The 23344-nt window shown below is 52.6% G+C and overlaps 1 protein-coding gene and 2 non-coding genes across 13 annotated transcripts in view; 1 reads left to right on the top strand and 2 right to left on the bottom strand.

The window, feature by feature from the left end:
- Positions 1 to 23344, top strand: part of RBFOX3 (RNA binding fox-1 homolog 3) — a 499416-nt gene that overhangs the window by 109413 nt on the left and 366659 nt on the right. The window lies entirely within an intron of this gene.
- Positions 2779 to 2854, bottom strand: LOC132415637 (small nucleolar RNA U2-30). The gene has a single exon (XR_009517357.1). It is a non-coding gene; the product is annotated as a small nucleolar RNA U2-30 (small nucleolar RNA).
- On the bottom strand, positions 3060 to 3174 carry LOC132415640 (small nucleolar RNA U2-19). Its single transcript, XR_009517359.1, has one exon. It is a non-coding gene; the product is annotated as a small nucleolar RNA U2-19 (small nucleolar RNA).

Below are 23344 nucleotides of genomic sequence, written 5' to 3'. Positions count from 1 at the left end.
GACAGAACTGATGTGGCCACAAGCACATGCTTATTGAGCTACACTTAAGCAGGGCCCCTCAGCTGGCAAATTTCCAGGATGTGGTGGTGCATTTTACTGGAACGCACATGTATGTTACTGGTGTTGCCAGGACTATGTGGCACAAGACAAGGATGTGAGTTGGGTGGTGATTAGTATAATGGGGATTCTGGGGTCAAACTGTCAGGCCAAGGGGATGGTAACTTTTCCTCCCTGTCCCCCTGTGGGGTCTCCGAATTCTAGCCATGCATGGAAGTGGGGAGGGCGAGGAGAGAAAGTCTCTCGGTGCGTAGGAAGCTGTGGAGGAAGGCACTGTGCAGACGGACCTGCAGCGGCTCCTACTCACAGGCAGAGGGAGCTGGGCTCTTTGAGTGGTCTGCACGGAGGGAACCAGCCCCTTCCCCGGAGGCTGGCTTGTGATTGGGGGCTCAACTGCTCCCAGTAGAAGAGGGGCCCCTCCTACTGCCTGGCGGACTCACTGTCCGTGTGGACTCTTCCAACTCTGCTCAGCCAGTGGCCCCACAAATGCAAATCCTGCAGGCCTCCCCGGGCCCTGGCACAGGCCCTCCCTGTGTTGGAATGGTCATCCCCACCCAGGCGACTTTGTCCTTGGGAGTTGGCCATCCTGTCTTGCCCTGTGCCCCCCCAGAATGTGGCCTGGCCAGGCCCTCTGGCCATGCAGCTGACCTGTGAGCCCAGGAACCCCAGAGGGGCAGCTGGGCCATTTTCTACCCTCTGGATCACCTGTGGACCCAAACGTTGGGGTGAGTGCTCTGGGGGATGAGCGAGAGGGTGAAGGTATAGTGAGAGTGAAGACAGCTGGCTCCCGGTGACATCTCCTGAGGGCAGGCAGAGAAGAGCCTTGCTGGGGAGAGGGCCCCACAGGCTGACCAGCTCCCAGGGGCATCTGGGCCCTCCCCCTTCTTCTTACTGACCTGGGCTTGGTGCAGGTGTCCATCCTCCCACCCCTCGGGCAGGGCTGGGGAGAGTGAGGCCCACCCTGACCTCAGGGCCGAGCACTTGGTCCATGGGAGATACTGTGCTCTTAGCTGTGACTGGTTCTGCCTAATGAGGCAAGAGGAGTATCTTCCAGCAGGGAGGGTCAGCTTCCGGGAACACTTCTTGGCTTCTAAGAGAGGCCTCAGGACGTTGTTATAGATCTACTGCAGCCATCCTGCTTCCAGCCTGACGGGAGGGTGCAGAGCGGGCAGGGGGCAGAATCTGTGTTCTTGTGACACAGAGAGGTGCTGCATCACCCAGCCCTGCACCAGCTGTGGCCTGGACTTCCCGTCGTGTAGCATCACTCTAGGCACCAGGAGGCCTACATAGCAGCCCCTGAAGCTGTGTCTCCCAGGGCCACCAGCACCCTGAGTCCCTGAGCCCTGTTCTCCCGGGGTTCAGCCTCTAGGGAGCCACTTGTTAAAGTGGCTCCCACCTGGAAGGAGATCCTAGCTTTATTTCATACGTGGCAGGTTGGCATTTCCCTAAAGCAGCTTCCCTGAAGTGCACAGAAAAGATAAGCAATAAACCAGAAGCCACCGGTGCTTGGCACCCGTGATGCTTTACAAGCTCGGATTTGGGTCACAGTGAATCTAAGGCTGGCATAGCTTACGGCCAGTCACCCTTGGTTCTGCCCCAGGACAATCTTGTCCTTGGATTTTCAACCAAGCTGCGGGGACCAGTGGTAGGAATAGCTGCTTGCTGGTCCTGAGGCTGGACTGGGGGGTGGTTCTCAGCCCCTCCAGCACCCGGGCTCATCCTACTCTGGTGAGGGCCTGAGTCTGTGCAGAACTGCTCTCAGTGCCCCAACCCCTGGTCCCTGGAGAGGAACCCCGTGTTTTTGGCCCCAGGATTTCTCCTGACCCTGCAGGAGCCCTTTTTGTCCTTCTTGGAGTTGGCCCTGGCTCTGGCCCTTACAAGCCTGCTGGTGTTCTCCATCATTTCCCCCTGTTCTGTTGGGCTCACGGCGGGAGAAGAAGGCCGCAAACACGGTGAGGCCATTGTGGGAGGGAGCCCGGGAGCTCTGCCTGAGGCTCGTCCGTGAGCAGCCCTGTTGGGCCATCCCCAAGCTCTTTGCACTTCATCTGTCGTCATCGTGAAACAGCAGACCCAGCCTGAGCTCCGATTTCATATTTGAGGGACATACCTCCTTCTGGTAGAGCAGCTGTGAGTCCTGGATTCAGGTTCCTCACTCCTCCCACCTCTGTATGTGCCCCTGGTGGGTCTCTCCTTGGGGAATGGCTTGACAAAGTCCAGATGACTGCAATCTTACCGTCCCCAAACTACCGTAGACATCTTACCTGAGGTCTTAGCCTACTTTGGCTGCCATGACAGAATACCACAGACTAGGTGGCTTAAGCAGCAGAAATTTATTTCTCACAGTTCTGGAGGCTGGCAGTCTGAGATCAAGATGTGGTGTGGTCAGGTTCTGGTCAGGGCCCTCTTCCTGGCTTGCAGACTGCTGCCTTCTTGCTGTCCTCACATGGTGGGGAGAGGACTCTGGTGTTTCTTCCTATTAGGACACTAATCCCATCATGAGGGCCCAACCCTCATGGCCTCATCTAACCCTGATCACCTTCCAAAGGCTCGACCTCCAAATACCATCACATTGAGGGTTAGGGCTTCAACATACGAATTTTGTGGGGACACAATCATTCAGTCCATTAAACCTGCGGTAAGAGGAAGTCAAGTCAGCCCTTCAGAACTATGAGGTTGTTTGTTTCTGAAGACATCGCCAGCCAAGGGGAGCACCCCCTACTTTGAGCTCAGATCAAGGGTAGAAATGTTCATAGTTATAGTTATAAAGGTCAGTAGCAAAACCTTTTCATCGTTGCTCAGAACTGATTATCTTTCATACACATACATCCCCACCCCAATCTCACTCATCCATCAACAAATCCTCAGATATCCACCATCGCCTTTATACACACACACACACACACACACACACACACACACACACACACACACACACACACACACACACACACACACCCCTAGACATAACCCCTTGTTGTTTTAAATTACTCTATACTGTTGCTTCTCAGAACTATAGGGATCACGCATAGGTAGACTAGACACACACACACAGGGATCACGCATAGGTAGACTAGAAGGTTTTTAGATGCTCAGATCTGGCTATTTTCATCATTGATCCATTTCAGTAAGAGAAGATCTCAGAGAAGGGGGCTCTCTTTTGAGTGTCATGTCTTTAAGTCAGGTTTGGTTTTTTTAATATTGTAGAATTTGGACTAAAGAGGAAAATAACTTTAAAAAATCATATTTTTCTGTAACCTGTAGAGCTGATTTGTTGACAAAGATCATTTTCCTATTTAATGCTTAATTGCAGTGTTCTGTATTATAAAATTTTGCTCTCCTGTCTTCAGCTGTCCTTTTAGTATCCTTTGGCCAATTCAGCCATTTAAAAATGATGTTGTGGAAGAATACTTAGTGATTTGTTATGAGACATAGTTAAATGGAAAAAAGTTACAAAATGGAATGTACAGTATGATCCCACTTGGTACCAAAATATATATTCTATGCATAGGAAAGTCTGGGAGGGTATATATGCTCAAAATGTTAACAGGAGTTATTTCGGGGTAGTGTGATTGTGGGTTATTTTAAATTTTCTTCTTTTTGCATATGTGTAGTTTCTAAATTTTCTGCAGTGAATATGTATCACTTTTATAATAAGGACACAATTATAACTACAGATCTTACCAAAGGCTGCTCAGACTCCCTGACCACAGGGGGCTGAGGTCGCCCCTCCTGTGCTGTGCAGCTCCCATGCTCAGCCCCAGGTGCCTTGGGGGCCACACACCAAAACCTTCCCTCCCACACTCCTGGGACTCTGGGCTGTGCAGAGCTGATGCTGGTTTTCCCTAGTATTGAAGGGACCTGGAGACCCCTCCCTGACAGGTGGGTTTATCACCACCCTCCTTGACGGGCCTCTAGTCCTCTATTCTACCCATGCCAGCCAATGGGTGTGCCGGGGGCATGGCCGGGTGAGTCCAGGGACATGGCCAGGGCGTGGCCTCAGGAGGATTTCTGAGGCCTGAAACCCCCATTGCTGGAGGAGGGTGCTGTCTCATCCCTAGGGCGGTCCTGTGAGAAAAACAAAGGGCAGAGGCTGCGTGGTAGAGAAGGTCAAACCCCAGTTCCCCCACCAACTAGCTCGTGGTCGACTCTCTGAGCCTCAGCTTCCTTAACCTACAAAATGAGGGTGATGCTGTGAAAATGAGTTGAAATACGAGGGTCAAGTACCTTAGGTGGGGCTTGAAACAGGACAGGTGCTGAGTACATATGCATCCTTTTTCTGTCCTTTAAAGAATGTATAATCCAGTTGGGGACACGCCCACTCTGGTATAAACCAGTAAAGTCCACTGGGAGAGCTTCTGCGTGTCAGTGGACATTGAGCTCCAGATTGCTCAGAGCTAGTTCAACAGCAGTCACCCATTCTTCAACACACACGCGTGCGTGTACATACACGTTTTTAATAGTCGCCTGACAGAAGAAATCATGGAGCAGGAACTGGTCCCTGTGGCCTTGCTTGTGTCCTCGGAGTCTACTATGCAGGTGATTCAACAGTAGCCACCCCTGGACAGGGCAGCAGTCATGCTCTCCAGCATCATCAAGACAGGGCCCAGAGGCCAGAGCCCCAGGATTACTCCTGGCTGGTCTGTCCTGGACAGCGGCTGCAGGAGCAGAGGGAGGCTCCCTACTTTGAAGGCGTGGGCCTCTGTCACTGGCCTCTGTCACCTCCCTCTCCTCTGACCTCCCAAATGTAGTCTTCTGCCCAGTCCACTGACTTTGGACCTTGGATCTGTCCACTTGTGTCCATCTCCTCGGCCACCAGCACCATCGTCAGCTTTCCTGCCTGCAGCCTTGATGCTTCTGTCCTGCAGAGAGGCGTCTTCCCACACTGCAGGTCTGCTCGTGCTGACCCCTGCCTCACCTGCTCTGTGCTGGCCAAGGGCTCTGCACGGTCCAGCCTGGCTTTGCTGCCGGCCACCCCAGCCTGCCTTTAGGGCCATCATGTGGTGGATGTTACAACAGGGAAACTGAGTCTACCTCTCCCCCTCCCTCCCCCACTCCTGTGCAGTTCTCATGCAGATCTATCACACAGCAGAGGACACCTTGTGATGTCCTGGCGAAGCAGGTGAGAGGTGTGAGGGTGCTTCTGGTGATACCTCCCTACAAGAAATCAGATGAGGGCTAAAGAAACGCTGAGGAGAGCGCTGTGCCATCTGCCCCGCTTCCTGGAAACCTGAGCCCTGACACAGCAAAATCGAGGCATGAGTGTTCAGATCACAAGAGGACCCTCTCTGGCTGCAGCCCCCTCTTGAATTGGTGTTTGCTCGAGCCCATTGCTGGTGAGCATGTCTGTGTGTGTGGAGGGAGCTGATCGGCGAGCTGGCCAGGAGAGAAGTGTTTCTGAGATGGAGGTGAATCACTGTGAACATGATTGGATTTACAAAAATTGGTTTGACACAAACTTTCAGGAATCCATCTGCGCTCCATGAGAGGTAGAGCTATTCCCTTGTCTAGATTCCCAGGAAGCTTATGTTCTGGGGAAACTGGGTGTATTTGCTGCCAAAAGAGGCTCTATTTTTAGGCAAATGTGAGAAAGGGAAGGGGAGCCCAGAGGTGGGGGCCGAGGCGCCCTGGGTGGGGACATACTGTTGGGAATAGTGGTGAAGGGAGCAGCCCTTGGGCTGGGGATTGGGACCCGACCTCAGAGTGTCTGCTACCTTTTTCCTTTTGGGAAAGAGTTTCCCTTCTGCAAGCACCTCCGTGGGCTGGGATGTGATGGTGCGGCCATGAGTGGATCTTTCTGTCTCCTCCCCCTACCCATGCACTAAGATGAATACCAAAAGCTACCAGCCATCACGCGTTCTAAATTTACAGGGTACTTGTCCTTCACTGGTTGCTTAAAAGTGAAGCTGCCTTAGATGACGAGGATGCTAGAGCTGGAGGAGCATGGCAGCTGCCAGCTTCCTGGGCCCCACCTGCCGGCCTGGGCCACCCTCTGAGTGCTGCGACCTCCTCACCCCACCTGGGACCTCCTTGGCAGGGCTGCGATCAGAGGCCGCGGGGAAGGGTGGGCTTGCAGCAGGAGCCCTTCCCCTGAATGCAGGCGCAGTCTGTGCGGGGACTGAGAGGTAGGGTCTGGGGACTTGGCAACGACACCGATGTTTCTCTGTGCTGCACCTTCCAGGAGGGAGCCTGCTGTTCTCTTTTCTTCACTGCCAGAACCGGCCAAGTCCTCGGTCTGGTGGAGCCCCTGGACTGCAGGGGCAACGCTCCAAGAGAGCTTGGGGGGCACAAGCAGGCACCACCAACCCCAAGCTGCTTAGGGTCCACCGCTGAAAACAGACCCTCTTAAAATGCACACGCCCTTGGAGGAGCTGCCCCCCGAGCTCCCGGAGGTCCATCATCTGCGCTCCTTCAGCACTCTGCACACGCCTTATGGTTCTGTAATGATGATCCATATGGGCTTTATCACGGTTCCCCCAGCCCTGCTGTGGACACCCTGAGGGCTGGGACAGAGTCTCATTGTCTCTGAAGCCCCAGGGCCTACACGGGCCAGCACCCAAGGGTAGAGTGAGTGAATGAACTGGGGGCAGGCCACCACCCGCCCTGGTTTCTCCTGGTCTGGCTTGTAGGGCTGGCTTGCCTCTTGGTGCTGAATTTCATGGACGGATTTCATCACAACCTCAAAATAAAAGACTGTCAACTGAGCCCCAGGTGAGCAATCACTGGGCATGGGCTGAAGCACGAAGATAGAGATGGCAAGATTCTGGCCCATATGCATCTCATACGCTCGTGGGGGGCTGGCAGGTGTTTATTCACAGAGAGGACCGAGGGCCAAGGCGATGAGAGAGGGTGAGGAACACGGCATTTTCAGTAAGTCACCCCCTCACCATCCCTGAAACACACATGCAAAGATTCATTGCAACTCTCCATGGCAGGAAGGGCTGCTGGCCTCCCAGATGTGCAAGACCAGAGGGAGGAGGCCCAGAGGCCTGGGATGCCTGGACCCTTGCAGATGCCCGGGTTCGGGGGAGGTTGGGTGCGTGTGGGCAGGAGGATGATGTGGGATTCAGACAATGGATCTAGGCAGGCTCAGTGGATGGGGCCATTGGACTCCAGGGCCAAGAAGCCCTCAGAACAGGGCCCCCTGGCTGGGTGTGAACCAGTCACCCTTGTGAGCTGGCTGGACAATGAATTGTAGATGAAAGTTTCTCCCTAGGTTTGATTTTTGTCCTAAAAATGTTCTGGCCACTTGGGTTTTTATCTTTATTCTGGAATTCTCTTAGTTTGGGCTTCCTGTCCTGAATCACATCAGAAATACTCTACCACTTCACAGCATGTTCCCTTCTCTGAAAACACAGTTTACTTCCAGGTAACAGTGCAGGTGCCTGACCCTAGCTTGGCCTCTCCAAAGGTCACAGAGTGCCTTTGCTTTGCCAGAAATGAGGTTTTCCTCCAGGGCAGGTAAGAGGAGAACACTGCTGGTGGGTCCTCTCTCCATGGTGGGGTGCATTTTTGTCTTTGCATCCCATTAAAAATCCCCCCATCCAGGCTTTGTGTAAGTTCAAACCAGCTCTCATAGAGTTGAAATGCTCTGGAGCAGGGCTCTGCAAACTTGTTCTGTCATTGGCCAGGTAGTCAGTATTTTAGGGCCAGACGGTCTCTGTCACAACAACTTAACTTGGCTGTCAGCGTGAAAGCCACCTTAGATAATATGTAAGTGAATGAATGTGACTGTGTTCCAATAACTTTGTTTATAAAACAGGTGGCGAGCTGGGTTTGGCCCCTAACCTTGATTTGCTGACCTGTTCTGGAGCTTCCAGGGACACCCAGAAGCTTTCAGGCCCATCTTCCTCCCTTTGGAGAATGAAAGGCTCTTCTTCCTTTTCTCCTTCCTTCCTCCAGCTCGCTTGGAGCTCCCTTGACTGGTAACGCCCCAGACGTTCCCCGGCATCACCTCCCATGACATGTGTGTACGTCTAGCCCATCATCTCCTTTAGAAGGTCCCTCCTCTTGCACAGACTTGCATCTGCTACCGGGGTCTGCGGCCAGCTGCTTCCACATGCCTTCCCGATTACACGGGCCACCTCTGCCCTTCAGGACTGGCCAGCTCCTGCATTGGGCACCTCGCCGGTGGCCAGCTGCCTCACCCCCATTCTAGGTCCCTCCCTTCTTTGTCTGAATCCCACTAGGCACTCCTGGCCCCCAGTACCCCTCTCTCCTGGGAGCCACAGAACTGGTTCCATGGGTGTTTGAAAAACTTAGGTTCTAAGTGACAACTTTTCTCTGAATGCCTCTCTTTACCTCTTACTGGAAGTCAGACTTTGCTTCTTAACTGTCAGACCTCAAGCCCACCTGTGAGCCAGGTGATGTACGGGGGGTGGGAGGGGGGAGAGGGGTAAGCCCTTGTTGGGCTTTGCAGCATCTTGTCAAACAAAAAGAAAATGATCTTTTTTTCCCCTAACTTGTTTTTGGAAATAACTGTAGACTTGCAGGAAATTGAAAAATCAGTGCGCAGAATCCTAGGTACCCTTCACTGGGGTGAGAGTGAGTTTTTGATGGCAAGAGTATCCTTTGGGCACTAAGAGAGGTCTTAAAAGAAACGGTTTGGAGTTGACTCCGAGTGATGTTTTCCTGTCCCATCTGCACCTGCTCACTGTGCTACCTGGGGGCAGTTACTTAGCCCTCCTACCTTCATTCTGCCAGGTAGTTTTTGAGCATCTACCCCGAGGCCCTGAAGCAGGGGCTGGGGGCACAATGGGCAAGGAAAATAAACACCACCCCAGTTACACCAACACCTATGAAGTCGCAGGTGGGAAGGAGAGGCCCTTGGAGGGGCTGTGATGGGGAGGTGTCTGCAGGGCCCCGCTCCCCTGAAACCTCTAGGGGAGAATCTTTCCTGGCCTCTTCTGGTTTCTGGTGGTTGCCAGCAGCCCTCGGTGTTTCTCGGCTTGTAGCTGCATCACTCCAGCCTCTGCCTCCATCGTCACATGGCCTTCTCCCTGTCTCTGTTCTCTCTCTTCTTGTAAGGACACCCATGATATTGGATTAAATGCCCTACTCCAATTATGACCTCATCTTAACCTACATCTTATTATATCTACAAAGACCCTGTTTTCAAATAAGGTCACATTGAGAGGTACCAGGTGTAGGGGCTTCATCATATATTTTGGGGGGGACACAATTTGACCCACGGCAAACACTGACCAAGCAGAAAGAGGGAGAGGCCAGGATTCCGTGTTCCACTCTGCTCCGCTGGGACCCCGCTGTGCCCTCTCCCCTCTTCTTGGAGCCCCTCCCGGCTTGTTTTAATGAGGTGCTGCCTAACAGCAGACTCAGTGAGAGGCAGCAACAGGCGCACTCTTCTATTATTGTGGCTGCCAGCACTCCAGGACCAACTGGGTTTACAAAAATAAAGTTGTATCATCTGCTGCATGTACCGCATCCCCTAAAACAGGTTATTAAGGGGAAGTGGGGAATATCGGAAGCAGATGGAGGAGTCTTTGATTTGCATAAGGTGCCATTTGCATGGCTCAGAAGCCTCCAGGGAGGGAATAATGTATAGAAATACACATACGTAAGCCCTTGGTTGGGAAACAGAGGCACACTGATCAACCACAAAAATAGATGCGCGAGAGACCGGGCTGGAGGGAGGGGGAGGCGGGCGGAGAGGATAACAAGCAAAACTAGTGCCCAGCACAGAACTCCAGGCGCAGCTGCGGGGCGGCCCTCCCTCCAGCTTCTTTTCCAGCACTGTGATTTCAGAACTGATGGATTTTATACATGCAACGGCAGGATGGTATTTCCAAAAGATCTGGCTTTTCTTCTCTCTCCCAGAAGGGCAATTGGTTAAAAAAAAAAAAGAAAGACAAGGAAAAGAAGAGCATAGTTACCAGCAAGCTGGCTGGATGATCCTGGCAGACAGGAGTTTGTGCATGCTTTCGGGGTCCCCCGGTGCAGAAGAGAGATAGTCCTGTGCACAGAAACAGCTGAGAGTGAGGGGTTCAGAGAGTGGTGATCCCGCCAGGAGAGGAGAGGAGAGGAGAGGGTGGGCTCAGGATGGCGATACCTGACCTTGGGATTGGCCACTGGTGTGGAGGGGCTGGCAGGTGCTCTGTGGGTCTGCCACCTGTGAGGTCCTTCTGTGTCCCAGCCCCTCGCAGTCCTCAGCCTTGCTGGCCGCAGTGCTAAGAGCAGGAGGGGCTGGCTGGTGTCACACAGTGGTTTTGTTTCACACCTTCTCAAGTGCCTGGTTCTCTCACCAACACAGGTGTCAGAGGAAGATGGCAGGCCTGGTTCATCTGCGCCCTGATCTTTTATTTATTTATTTATATATGGCTGTGTTGGGTCTTCGTTTCTGTCCGTGGGCTTTCTCTAGTTGCGGCGAGTGGGGGCCGCTCTTCATCACGGTGCGCGGGCCTCTTGCTGTCGCGGCCTCTCTTGTTGCGGAGCACAGGCTCCAGACGCGCAGGCTCAGTAGTTGTGGCTCATGGGCCTAGTTGCTCCGCGGCATGTGGGATCTTCCCAGACCAGGGCTCGAACCCGTGTCCCCTGCATTGGCAGACAGATTCTCAACCACTGCGCCACCAGGGAAGCCCCTGATCTTTTTTTGTGGTACGCGGGCCTCTCACTGTTGTGGCCTCTCCTGTTGTGGAGCACAGGCTCCAGACGCGCAGGCTCAGCGGCCATGGCTCACGGGCCCAGCCACTTCACAGCATGTGGGATCTTCCCGGACCGGGGCACAAACCCGTGTCCCTTGTATTGGCAGGCGGACTCTCAACCACTGCACCACCAGGGAAGCCGCCCTTGATCTTTTAATTGTATGTACCAGGGTGACAGAATTGAGAGCCAGTGTCCGTTTCATGTCCAGCCACTGGGACATGGTTTAGCCAGAACAGAACTACCCCCACCTCCCGCCCACCTTTGATTTGTCAATTCCAGTGTCCTCCGCTCTGACCATTCTGAACTCTGCAGATCAGGCGCTTCCTATTTTATGACCCGTTTCAGTAGTGGGGCTGGGGGCCGCTCCTTGGCTGGGCATGTGGGCTGCTGTCCTGCCCTCACTTTCTGTTAGTGCCTGTCGATGTGGGAGTAGCACCCACCTACCTCCCTGGGACTTAATACTCTGACAAAGGTGACAAAAAATATGGACGACAGTTAGGGTCACCTCTCCTTTGAGAAGGAAGCCACTTGGCTCAATGCCACAGTCCAGTTTCATACATGAGGCCGGCCTCCTCCCGAGCCATGTGAGTGCTGCCCACTGGCTCGCTGACCGAGGCAGCTGGCTGAACACCGTGCGGCTGGGCTCCCCTCTTGGTGCCTAGTTGTTGCTGGAAGGAGGCCGCCCAGCAGGGCTACACTCCCCACGCCTCGTGCTCCTGGGGGTCACGTGGCTAGTTCTCCCTGGTGGGCTGTGAGTGGAAGTGACGCCTGTCACTTCCGGGCAAGGGGGTGAATACTGGTGGGGGGGCAACCTCCTTCCCCTGGGCTGTGGCTGAGAGACACCAGGGAAACTGTGGGTCCCTGGGTCCCTGCGTGGAGGCCAGGCTTCAAGCTGAGTCTGACTGCAAGAGGTGTTGGGACGTGAGGACCCTTGTACAGCAGTTGGCTTGTCCTGGTGAAACCAGCCACTTTCCTTGTGCTTTTCTACCAGGCTGGAGGTCAGCCATTTCCAGCCTGGGTGGGCGACATCCCCAGCATTTTGCCGGTTATCTCAAGAGATTTTGTAAAAATTTTAAATAAAAATGAGTTTCCATGCCTTTTGGCTTGAAATTTATACACATAGGGTATATACTCAGACAAGAGAAGAGATTTCCATTACAAAACTCCAAGCTTAGAAAAATAGATGGTGATGAGTGATATTACAATATACTTCTCAGAGAATTCCAGCCAGGTGCCTTCAGGTGTTGAGATCCTGACGAGCGTAAAAACTTCAATTTACGGCTTCCCTGGTGGCGCAGTGGTTGGGAATCCGCCTGCCGATGCGGGGGACACGGGTTCGTGCCCCGGTCCGGGAGAATCCCACATGCCGCGGAGTGGCTAGGCCCGTGAGCCGTGGCCGCTGAGCCTGTGCGTCCGGAGCCTGTGCTCTGCAACGGGAGAGGCCACAGCAGTGAGAGGCCCGCGTACCGCAAACAAACAAACAAACTTCAATTTGACTTACACGTTTATGATTAGAGAGAGCTTCAGAGGTACAGATAGTCCTTCCCCATTGGGGTTGAAATGGGGGTAAGAGAGAGCTCTGTCGTTAGAAATGAAACTGAAATTGCCAGGGCACAGCCCCTCTGGAAAGAATAGGAATCATTTTCTTGGAAGTGAGGACAGCGGGCTTTCTTCCTTGCTGGGAAGGTCATTGGTGAATCCAGGTAATCGCAGTAGAGGGGCCTGCTGGGTGATGTGGAGGTCTTTGCCTTCTGGCTCACCTGGTCTGTGGCAGACTAGAGATTCTTGCCACCTGATGTACCTGTGGTCCTTTAATTTCCAGCAGCCTTGTCAACCAGGGGAGGTTTTGCTCCCAGGGGACGTTTGGCATTGTCTGGAGACATCTTTGTCACAGCTTGGGGGGCAGTGGTGGTGCTCTGGCATCTAGAGGGTGGAGGCCACAGATGCTGCTGAACACCTGACTGTGCCCAGGACAGCCCCACCTGTCAGTGGTGCTGAGGTTGAGAAACCTTGATTTACAGGGGCAACTGGCAAGGTTGGGAGGTGCTGGAGGGTCCTCTCCATGCTAAAGCCATGAAGACAGCATTCTTTAAGCATCACGATGGGCACTTATCCGATGGTGAATTATATGCCAGAATCCTTGTTATCCAGTTATGTGACTGTGTCGGTCCTGAGCTCGTGGTGCCTGGAGAGATTCTGTGGGAGGGGTGACTTCTCTACCTCTCAAGGCACGAGACAAAGCAGGGCTGCTTTTACAATTGCTCCTCCAGCAGAGGCATTTGCTTCCAGATGCGACGCCCTGTGCTCAGTCCAGACTCAGCACTTCCTGGGGGCAGCAGGCCTGGACCCAGCGTTCTGCACATTGTTGGGGGGAGAGATTTCACCACTTGAAGCTGACATCCCAGGGAGGGGGCCTTGCTGCATATTCAAGAACACTGCTTTGCAATGGAGCCCCAGGGAGGACATGCTGGGCAGGAGAGAGAAGCCGTTGTCTTGCTGCTGTTTCTCCTCTTTAAAACCGCTGAAAGGCTGGAGCAGAGCTCTGCTGCCTCCACCAAGCTGAGCGGGGGGAGGAGAGGCTGAGTTAGACGCACAGGAAGCCGCTTGCCCACGTTAATGCTGAGACTGTTTGTAAATATTGGTTCTAGGGAACCAGCTCTAACCTGCAGTTTGTCTGCCGTGTGTTGGTAAACCTGCCTGAACATCACTCTCTGCAATACCCTTCTGTCAAACTCATTTTTTTTTCCAAATGGGGAATAGAATTATTTTATTAGCTCAGAACTCTCCAGAATCCTGGGCTCCCCTCCCTGGTGGGAGAGTGGAAGGTCCCCATCACAGAATGGGGTCCTGGGGATCATTTAACCCAACTTTGGTTTTAACGGTGGAGAAACTGAGGCCCAGAAGGGAAAATCGATGAGGTGGTCACAAGTGCAGGACTGAAATCCCAGCCTTTCATCTCCCAGGACAATGCCTACTCCCCCTGAGGAGGTGAAACCCCACGACCCCTTAGTGATGTCAACTCATTTTGGTGGCACTGAGGCTGGAAGGGGAGTAGGAGATTCAGGACATGGAAACTGTGGGAGGTAAGATATCAGGATGCTGGATATCCTGATGTTGGCAGCTTTGAAAGGTTTGACTTTGATTAGTTTTGCATTTCATCAAGTTGCATTTAATTTTTGTATTTGGGCTTCCCTGGTGGTGCAGTGGTTGAGAGTCCGCCTGCCGATACAGGGGATGCGGGTTCGTGCCCCAGTCCGGGAAGATCCCACATGCCGCAGAGCGGTTGGGCCCGTGAACCATGGCCGCTGAGCCTGCGCGCCCGGAGCCTGTGCTCCGCAACGGGAGAGGCCACAACAGTGAGAGGCCTGCGTACCGCAAAAAAAAAAAATAATAATAATTTGTGTGTTTGCCAGTCTTTCTCTCTCTCATTGGGCAGACAGCTGTCCCACCCCTGGTTGTACTCCTGGCATCTGGGCTTGCCCAATGCTCAGGGCTCAGGCTCAGTAACTCCTGTTGAATGAACCAGTGGATTTCTTGATCACCTCTCTTTGATCAGCTCATGGGGACACTTAACTTGGAAGAGAGAAACTCATTGACTAGAACTTTGGTCTTTTCACTGTGATGTTGTGACTGAATGTTTGCAACCTCCCAATATTCATGTCTTTAAAATGAATCCCCAGTGTGATGGTATGAGGAGGTGAGGGGCTTTGGGAAGTGATTAGGTAGTAAGGGCGGAACCCCCACGAATGGGGTTAGTGCCTTGTAAAAGAGACCTCAGAGAGCTCCCTCGCTCCTACCACCATGTGATGACACAGGAGAAGATGGACATCTATGAACCAGAAAGAGTGTTCTCACCAGATACTGAATCTGCCAGCACCTTCATCTTGGACTTCCAGCCTCCAGAAACCGTGAGAAATAAATGTCCCAGTCTATGGTATTTTTGTTACAGAAGCCAGAGCTGACTAAGAAGTCATGGAAGCATCAGGGCCTCTGTGAGCACAGGATGATCTTTCTTTCCTCCCAACCCATTTCTAGGCACCCAAACATGCAGAGCCCCAGTGGGGTTGGTGGTGCCTGGTGACATTTAGACAAGTTTAATTCCTATCATACTGGAAACATTTCAACTTAAAATTGTGGTAAAATACATGTAACGCAAAATTTACCATCTTAACCATTTTTATGTGTCCAGTTCAGTGACACTAAGAGCATTCACGCTGTTGTGCAGCCATCACTACCATCCATCTCTAGAACACGTTTTCCTTTTGCAAAACGGAAACTCTTTGCCCATTCAACACTAACTCCCCATTCCCACTTCCCCAGCTCCTGGCAACCACCATTCTACTTTCTGTCTCTATGAATTTGACTACTCTAGGTATTTCATATAAGTGAAACCATGCAATATTTGTCCTTTTGTGAGTGGCTTATTTAACTCAGCATAATGTCCTCAAGGTCCATCCATGTTGTAGCCTGTGTCAGAATTTCATTCCCTTTTGAAACTGAATAATATTCCATTGTATGGATGGACCACATTTTGGTTATCCATTCATGTATCTATGGACATTTGGGTTGCTTCCACCTTTCGGTGATTTCGAATAATTCTGCTATGAACCTGGGTGTACAAATATCTCCTCAAGATCCCACTTTCGATTCTTTTGGGCATATACCCAGTTGTGGAATTGCTGGATAAAACATTTAAACTTTCTATTATAATCTTTTATTTCTGTGTCTGGAAATTGATTAATTCATCACGTGGGAGATACAAGTATTTGTACTTCTGGTTCAAATATTTACTGTGCACCTTCTACAAGTCACTCTTTTGGGGGCTGTGGGGATGCAGAAATGTGTAAGAGGCAGTTGGGCCTCAAGCAGCTCAACGTCTAATAAAAGAGATGAAACTCAAACACAGAATGATGAATACCAGGGAGGACATCGATAAGGGCTAGGATGTACAGGGGCGAACTGGGAGGGTTTCCTGGGCAAGCTGGCATTTCACATAGCTTCTGAGAGGAGGTGGGATTTGGACACATGAGGATGGGTTGTCAGAGATCCTTCTCAAGAGCCAAAGAGCTTTCACTCAAGAAACTCTTTACATAGTGTATTTTCTCTTTTGGCTAAATACTAACATGAAGACATTCTCTTCTATACTGTAGATGAGATTCAACATCCCTGAGGTGAGCTCCATAACCTCCCTGGGGTTAGGGGTGGAGTCTGTGTTTGTGCATGTGTGTGTCCGGACTTTACTTAAAGACGACACTGCCTTAATATGACAGGAGATATCATAGGACACCTGGAAATGGTCGATGGGAGCAGATGGATAAAAGGTAACTGGGGCAGGGGAGGGGGGTATCTCAGTCAGCTCCTGCTGCTGGAACAAGAATCCCATAGACTCGGTGGCTTAAACAACAAACATTCTATCTCACAGTTCTGGAAAGTCTGAGATCAAGGTGCTGGCAGACTCTGTGTCTCGTAAAGGATTCTCTTCCTGGCCTGTAGACTCCTCACCGTGTCCTCAAGTAGCTGAGACAGAGACCATCTCTCTGGGGTGTTTTCTTTCAAGGGCACTAATCCCATCATGAAGGCTCCACCCTCATGACTGACTCACCCTGCAAAGGCCCCACCTCCAGATACCATCTCACTGAATGTGGGGGGACACACACATTCAGTCCACGGGGTGGGGATGGCCCCATGGGGCTCCTGGCCCTGGTGTCAGCAGGAGAGTTTCTGTGTCGGGAGACGGTTGCGGACTTGTAGCTACTGAGGAGTGGTTTCTGAGGATGAAGAGACTCTTGGACTCGGGGCACGGCGATGCCTTCAGCGTGGCCTCACTACGCCGGGCCTCTGCAGTCAGAGCAGTTTTCAGGACAGGCGTCAGAGAGCAAAGACACCTGGGGACTGGGAGTCCTGTGGGGTACCCAGTGCCCCCAGACTCCATTTTCCAGCCCTGGAGGCATGCACACTTTTTAGGGGCGTTTCCGGGTCCTCCCCTCCCTCGTGGCCTTAGTTGATCCCTGTCTCCCCCTGTGGCTGAGATTGGCCCCCGAGTCGTGGTGGGAGTAATAGGAGGGCTCCCTTCCCAGGTCCTGGAGCAGTAACTTTGTCGAAAAACCCGCATGTCTACTTCACCCTGAATGGGAATTTGTCAGGCTATACAGTTAAAGGTTAAACTATATAGAATTTTCAATGACCTGAAATAATCCACCTGTTTATATTAGCAAAAAGGTAAATTGAGAGTATATAAATATCAAGTCCCAGTAGGACTGTATAAAAATACTCATTGCTCAAGGCATCCTTTCAACAGTGGGTTCTGCCAGTATGTAATGGATTATAAACTGGATAATGCCCATCGATCCTGTAATCCCATTTCAGGAAGCACGGAGCACAGAAGTTGCTAAAAATGCCCAGTCTTACTTGTGCAAGGATGTTTATATCTGCAGTAACAGCGGGAAGAATTTAAACTGTTAATACTGCGTTGTTGTCAAGAATGACAAGTTTGCTGATTATATATTTCATAGAAGAGCCTATTGAAATAATATCAAATTAAAATCACATCACATAAAACAGATTCCTGACAATTGCGAATGCAGGTCGATGATGGGAGAACTGGGAGCCTTTCTTTTCGTCCAGTGGCTTTTGTCTGAGTTGCTGCCATGGACAAGGCCCTGTGAGGCTGGGACACGGGACGGTGAGCCCAGAGGCAGATCCCTGCCCTGAAGGGCCTGCTGACTAGCGGTTGGCGGAGTCAGCTAAGTCAACAGCTGGAATTCCAGGGTGAGTGACCAGTGCTCAGCAGGGCGAGGACAGGGGGCTGTGGGCGCCCCTAGGAAAACTCACAACCTGTCCTGGTGATCATTCCTGGAGGGTGGATGGCTAGGAGAAGGGCGAGTGTGTGTGTATGAGGGTGGGACATGTGGGGTGCACAGACGCCCAGGGTGGGACGAAGGAGAACGCGTGGCATGATGGGGGACCTGCCTGAGGGTTGTGTGACAGAGCAGGAGATGGGCAGTGAGAGGTGGAGATAGAGGCAGGCTGGTCATCCAGACCAGCAGTGGGCACCTGCTGCTTTTGCATTTGTTAGTTTGACTATCTCAAAAGAAAATCTTTTTGATGACAGCTTTAACGAGATATATACTCACACACCATACAACACACTCATTTCAAGCGTACCCTTCAACGGTTTTGAGTATATTCAGAGGTGTGCAACCATCACCGCAATCCATTTTAGAACACTTTGTCCCCCCCTAAAAAACCCCCGTGCCCTTTAGCTGTCACCTTCCAATCCTCCCCTCCCCCCAGCCTCTGGCAATCACGAATCCACTTTCTGTCTCTACAGATTTGCCTGTTCTGGATTTTTCATGTAAATGGGATCATGTGACTGGCTTCTCTCACTTAACATAATGTTTTTATACGTTATTTTTTAATTGACACAAAAATCCAATTTGGTACTAAAGTGTTCTTCAGAGAAAAATAATATGAGTCCTTTCTGGCTAGGAAAAGGAAATTCAACTTCCCTAAATTAAAAACAAACAAACAAAAAAGTAGCCATGTATTAGACTGCGGGGGTTGCTGGAGAACGCTGTTGAAGATCCAGAGACTGAATTTTCTCCCTTCATTAGTCTCTCAAAACCGCTGCCCCCAGGCCTGTGACTTGGGGAGAGGTGGGAGGCATGGTGGGAGGGCTGCTCTGGAGCGCTCTGGCTCAGGTTATGGGAGGTCACAAGTGGAGAAGGGGTGTAGCTTCCTGAGTGAGGGAGCCACGCTGCTGCCCTCCTCCCCACCATCCCTACCTTGCACCGGAGCTCTCTGGTCCCTGCGCCCGAGAACCAGCATTGTCTATGGCGTGGCCGCCCCGCAGGGCAGGAGGGAGGGTGGATTCCAGAGAAGGGGGTGTCTGGGCATTAATTAAATACAGACCACCGTGTACCCCGTTGCCATGGGCTGTGTTTTTTTCTTATTTCCTCCCTGTCACTTTGCCCGCCCCGCTTCCTGCCCCCCCGCTGGTACCCCCTCCTGTGCTGGCCCCGCAAGAGCTTGTCCCAGCGTCTGCGGGCTGCTCGCTACCCTCTGCTCATGCCTTTCCTTTATCTAGCCATTTGCTCCTCCTGGTTCCAGGATGAAGATTCTAGCCTTAGCTCATTCCACAGTCCTGGCACCAGAGGTACAGAGAGGGGAAGTTACCTGCTCAGGGCTCACAGATCCCGAATTACGGCCCCACAACTGGAACCCAGCCCCTCTGACCTGCAGTCCTGGAGGCCTTACTGTCACCCCGCCCCCATCCCGGACTCGACGGAGCTCTTTTATCCCCATCCCAGTTTAGGGTACCTGCATGAAAAATAAAGCCCTTATTCTTACATTGTTTTTCCTATTAAGAAATTATACTTACTGTAGAAAAATGGAACAATACCAAACATCAGAAAGAAAAGAATTCAGCTATCGTCCTGCTACCCCAAAACATAAATAAACGTGGATCTCTCTGTATTTATGCAGATTTTACACGTGCCTGTGCTCTCTCTTCCTCTGTGACCACAGAGTCCTGTTTCTGTTCCTGGTCCTGGTACTTGCTGGCTTTCTTCCTGGTCCTGTACTTCAGGAAGAGCCTCCGGCTTGGCCGTGATGGCGGGAAATGAAAAGCAACATTTTTCCTTAAAGTCTTCAAATAGTTATTTACCGAGCACCTACTGTGTCCCTGGTGCTGTTCTAGGTGCTGGGGGAAACAGAGAGATCTGGCTCACCCTGCTGGGAGTTCCAGCCATTGGCCGTGGTGGGCTCATGTTTTTGTGTGATGAACCAGACCAGGAGCTCCAGGCGCTAGCACCCCTCACGTCTTAGGTCCCAGGTCAGGCACTTTCCTGCCTGGTCTCATGGACAGTGGGCTCCAGCATCCGTGTTCTCTGCCTGTTGGGTGCCCATGCCTCTACTTCCTCATGTGAGCTGGAGGCAGGGGCTGTTTTAGTCCTTTTACGTTCTGTAATTGCTGCAATTAAATGACGCCGTGAACTGACGTCCACTCGCCCAGAACTCTTTATTATGCTCCAAGCGCTCAAGTGCTCTCAAGGACCTGGGAGGTGGTTTTTTTGTTCTTTTTTAAAAATTTCATTGAAGCGTAGTTGATTTACAGTATTGCGTTAGTTTCAGGTGTATGGCATGGTGATCCAGTTATTTTTTTTGCAAATTACTTTCCATTATAGGTTATTACAAGATATTGAATATAATTCCCTGTATATAGTAAATCCTGTTGCTTATCTATTTTATGAACAGTAGTTTCTATCTGTTAATCCCATGCTCCTAATTTGTCCCTCCTCCCCTCCCCCTAGGAGGTGGTTTTTAAGCTTCTGGTGCAGGAGGCCAATGAGTTCTGGTTTCGCATGTGGTATCCCCCAGGGGTCGGGGGCACAGGCTTGGAAGGCCCTGCCCAGCTCAGCCATTCCCCAGCTCCATCACCCTGGACAACCGCATGCCCTTTCTGAGCGTCTTGGAAGCAGAAGAGCATGTCCTGCCCCAGGCCGGGCTCCAGAACCAGAGCACAGGGCACAGCTGTGAGGTCCTTGCTCTTACTGAGACATGGGTCAGGGCTAGTAATACAGACCTGCAAGGAGAGGAAGGTCCTGGTGCAGAACCTCCACTGTCCACTGAGAACCTCCTGGGGAGGGAAGTCCAGGCAGCTTTTTGGCCTCTCTTAGCCTTCAGTTCCTTCCCCATCTGCTAATGGAGGGAGTCAGACTAGCTGGTCTCCTGGCACCTTCTAGCTCTGGGACCTCAGGTTCTGGGCCAGAGGGCTGAGCCCATCTGCTCGCCCATCTTTTGGGGAATTGGCCCTCTGGGCGCTCTCTGGGACAGCTGCTCCTCAACGTCAGCTGTGCTGTCATTTCAGCCAACTCTTACCTGGACTTAGTGTCTCCCGAGTGTCAGAGGGAGGCTCTGAGTGTGTGTGTGTGCGCGTGCATGCACTGAGTTGCTGTGTCGTTTCTTTTTTAAAAAGATTAATTAATTAATTAATTTTTGGCCGCGTTGGGTCTCCGTTGCTGTGTGCAGCCTCTCTAGTTGCGGCGAGCGGGGGCTACTCCTCCTTGCGGTGCACGGGCTTCTCACTGCGGTGGCTTCTCTTTGCTGTGGAGCACGGGCTCTAGGTGCACGGGTTTCAGTAGTTGTGGCACGTGGGCTCAGTAGTTGTGGCTCAGGACCAGCTTGGCTCCTGTGCCACCTGGAAAGCTCTGCAGGGTCCCAGGCTCGGAAGGGCTGGGACTTGATTTAAAGCTCTGCTGTTGCTATGCGAAGTGTGAACAAGGGCCTCACATTTTCATTTTGTTCTGAGGCCTGCAGCTCATGCGGCCGGTCCTGGGGGGGCCCCCCTCCCACACAGAGTGATGCATCAAGTAGAAGCCCTGTCTAGAAGAGGCCCCTCCATGCTCTTTCCTGCAGCCTTGGAGGGGAGCCCAACATGAATCCCGCCCTCACACCTGGCCACCCGCGGCTGAGGGGCAGGTGCTGGCCTCTTGGTGCTGTGACGCTGGATGCCTCCCGGCCCAGGTGCCAGGCTGAAGTGGCAGAGGACATCAATCACTCTCAGGCCTGCGTCCCTTTGCTTTGGGCAGGGCAGAGGGAAGCTGGCTGCTGGGCTGGCGTCTGAGCGGTGGGGAGGGCAATGTGGAGCGTGTGAGTCTGACCTGGGAGCATGTGCTGGGGTTTTAATTAGCATCCCTGCCTCCTGCCCCCGGGGCCCCAGCATGTGCACTGGGGAGGGTGGCCTGGTTTGCTGTGGCTCCAGGCTGCTCCCTATCTCGGCCCAACACTCTCCTCATCCCCAGTGCCGACCCTCGGGACAGAAGGCCGTGGCAGCCACTCTGCTCCTTCGCCATCTCTGGCGAGTGGGGACCAGCCTCAGTGCCGGCATCTCCCCTTTTCCCCCTCTCACTCATTCAGTCTGCTGACACACTGCCCAGTGAGGCCTTCCCTTGGGGAAGGAGATAGGGATGAAAGCTGGACGGGGGAAGGCCCTGTCCCAGGGAGGGGACACTGGTCCCAGCCCACTTCCCATGGCCCTACACGACCTTGGACAGCTCCCTTAACCCCAGTCTCATTTTCCTCAACTGCACGGGTAGAGTTGGAAACGATGATTCCTAATATGCCTTGTGAACCACTACAGCTCAGAGGGCCCCGAGACCACCCCCAGGTCCAGTGATTCACTGGAGGAACTCAGCAAAGCCGTTACACTCCTACGAGTACAGTCTATCACAGGAATAGAGACACAGACGTAGAGAATGGACTTGAGGACACGGGGAGGGGGAAGGGTAAGCTGGGACGAAGTGAGAGAGTGGCATGGACATATACACACTACCAAACGTAAAATAGATAGCTAGTGGGAAGCAGCCGCATAGCACAGGGAGATCAGCTCGGTGCTTTGTGTCCACCTAGAGGGGTGGGATAGGGAGGGTGGGAGGGAGACACAAAAGGGAGGAGATATGGGGACATATGTATATGTATAGCTGATGCACTTTGTTATACAGCAGAAACTAACACACCATTGTAAAGCAATTATACTCCGATAAAGATGTCTAAATAAATAAATAAATAAAAGTCAGCAGTGGGAAGAGGCGCCCAGGGCAGCGTCCGGGGCGAGACCAGGGGTGAATATCCAGGTTCCTCTCCCAGTGCAGCCATGTGGATGGCCCTCAATCCTTTCAAAACGATGTTTGACAGTGCTCACCACCTAGGGTTGCTCCCCTGAGCGTTGGGGTCCAGAGTGTTCATTGGGAGGTGATCACGTAGACATCACTGACCACCCACGTGGCTGACCTTTGTCTATGGCCCTCCAAGAGGTCAAACTGATATAGCACGGCCCCAGGCCCCCTTCCCAAATCACACTGTCAGCAGTGTGATTTGGGCCCCAAGATGATTGTGGCAGTGCAGACAGGAGAGGTAAAGGGAAGACGATCCAGGAGAGAGAGGGCCACCCCCATTCTTAGCACAGGGCATGGTGTGCAGGAATGGCAGAGAGGGAAGGAGGAGGGGCCGAGCCCCAGGGGAATGGCCCCTCTGCCTGTTCTCTGAGGGCCTTGCCTCAGGCATATCCTGGGAGACTCGGGCCTGACTCTGGGCTGGGCTGTGAAGTCAAGGCCATCCTTGAATGAGAGGGCTTAGGAGACAGCTGGACGTGCCTTTTCTCACCCATCACCTGGCTCATCTCTCCTGCCTTGCTTTCCCCTTCTGGCCGTCCCCTGGCACCTGCCTGAGAGCATGGCAGCTGGCCTTGGTTCGGCAAGTGAGCCCTGGGGCAGCAGTGGGGTGTGTGGGCTCCCAGGGGCAGCCCCATCTGCCGAAAGGGCTGTCTGCCCTTCAGGAGAGCAGCAGAGTGGAGGCGGCCTTTGTCTCTTCCTTTTTTATGCCGAGTTCAAAGCTCAGCCTTCCCCCCAACTCCTGAGCTCCCCCGTTCACCTCCTGAGCATCCGTTTAGGTGCCCCCAGGGCTTTAGGGGATCCACCAGCCCCGGGTCTTCTCCCAGCAGTTCCCGGGCTCAGCATCCTGAAGATGATGCCTCCCCTGGGCCAGCCTCCTCCTTCCCAGTGCTTCGGAGCTCTTTGCCCCAGCAGCCCTGGGCCCCGCTTCGTTTGGAGGAAATGTTCCTCGTATGCCATCT

The sequence above is a fragment of the Delphinus delphis genome, chromosome 19 (assembly GCF_949987515.2).
Source record: "Delphinus delphis chromosome 19, mDelDel1.2, whole genome shotgun sequence".
Taxonomy (NCBI): domain Eukaryota; kingdom Metazoa; phylum Chordata; class Mammalia; order Artiodactyla; family Delphinidae; genus Delphinus; species Delphinus delphis.
This window is presented reverse-complemented; position numbering and strand designations above follow the sequence as displayed.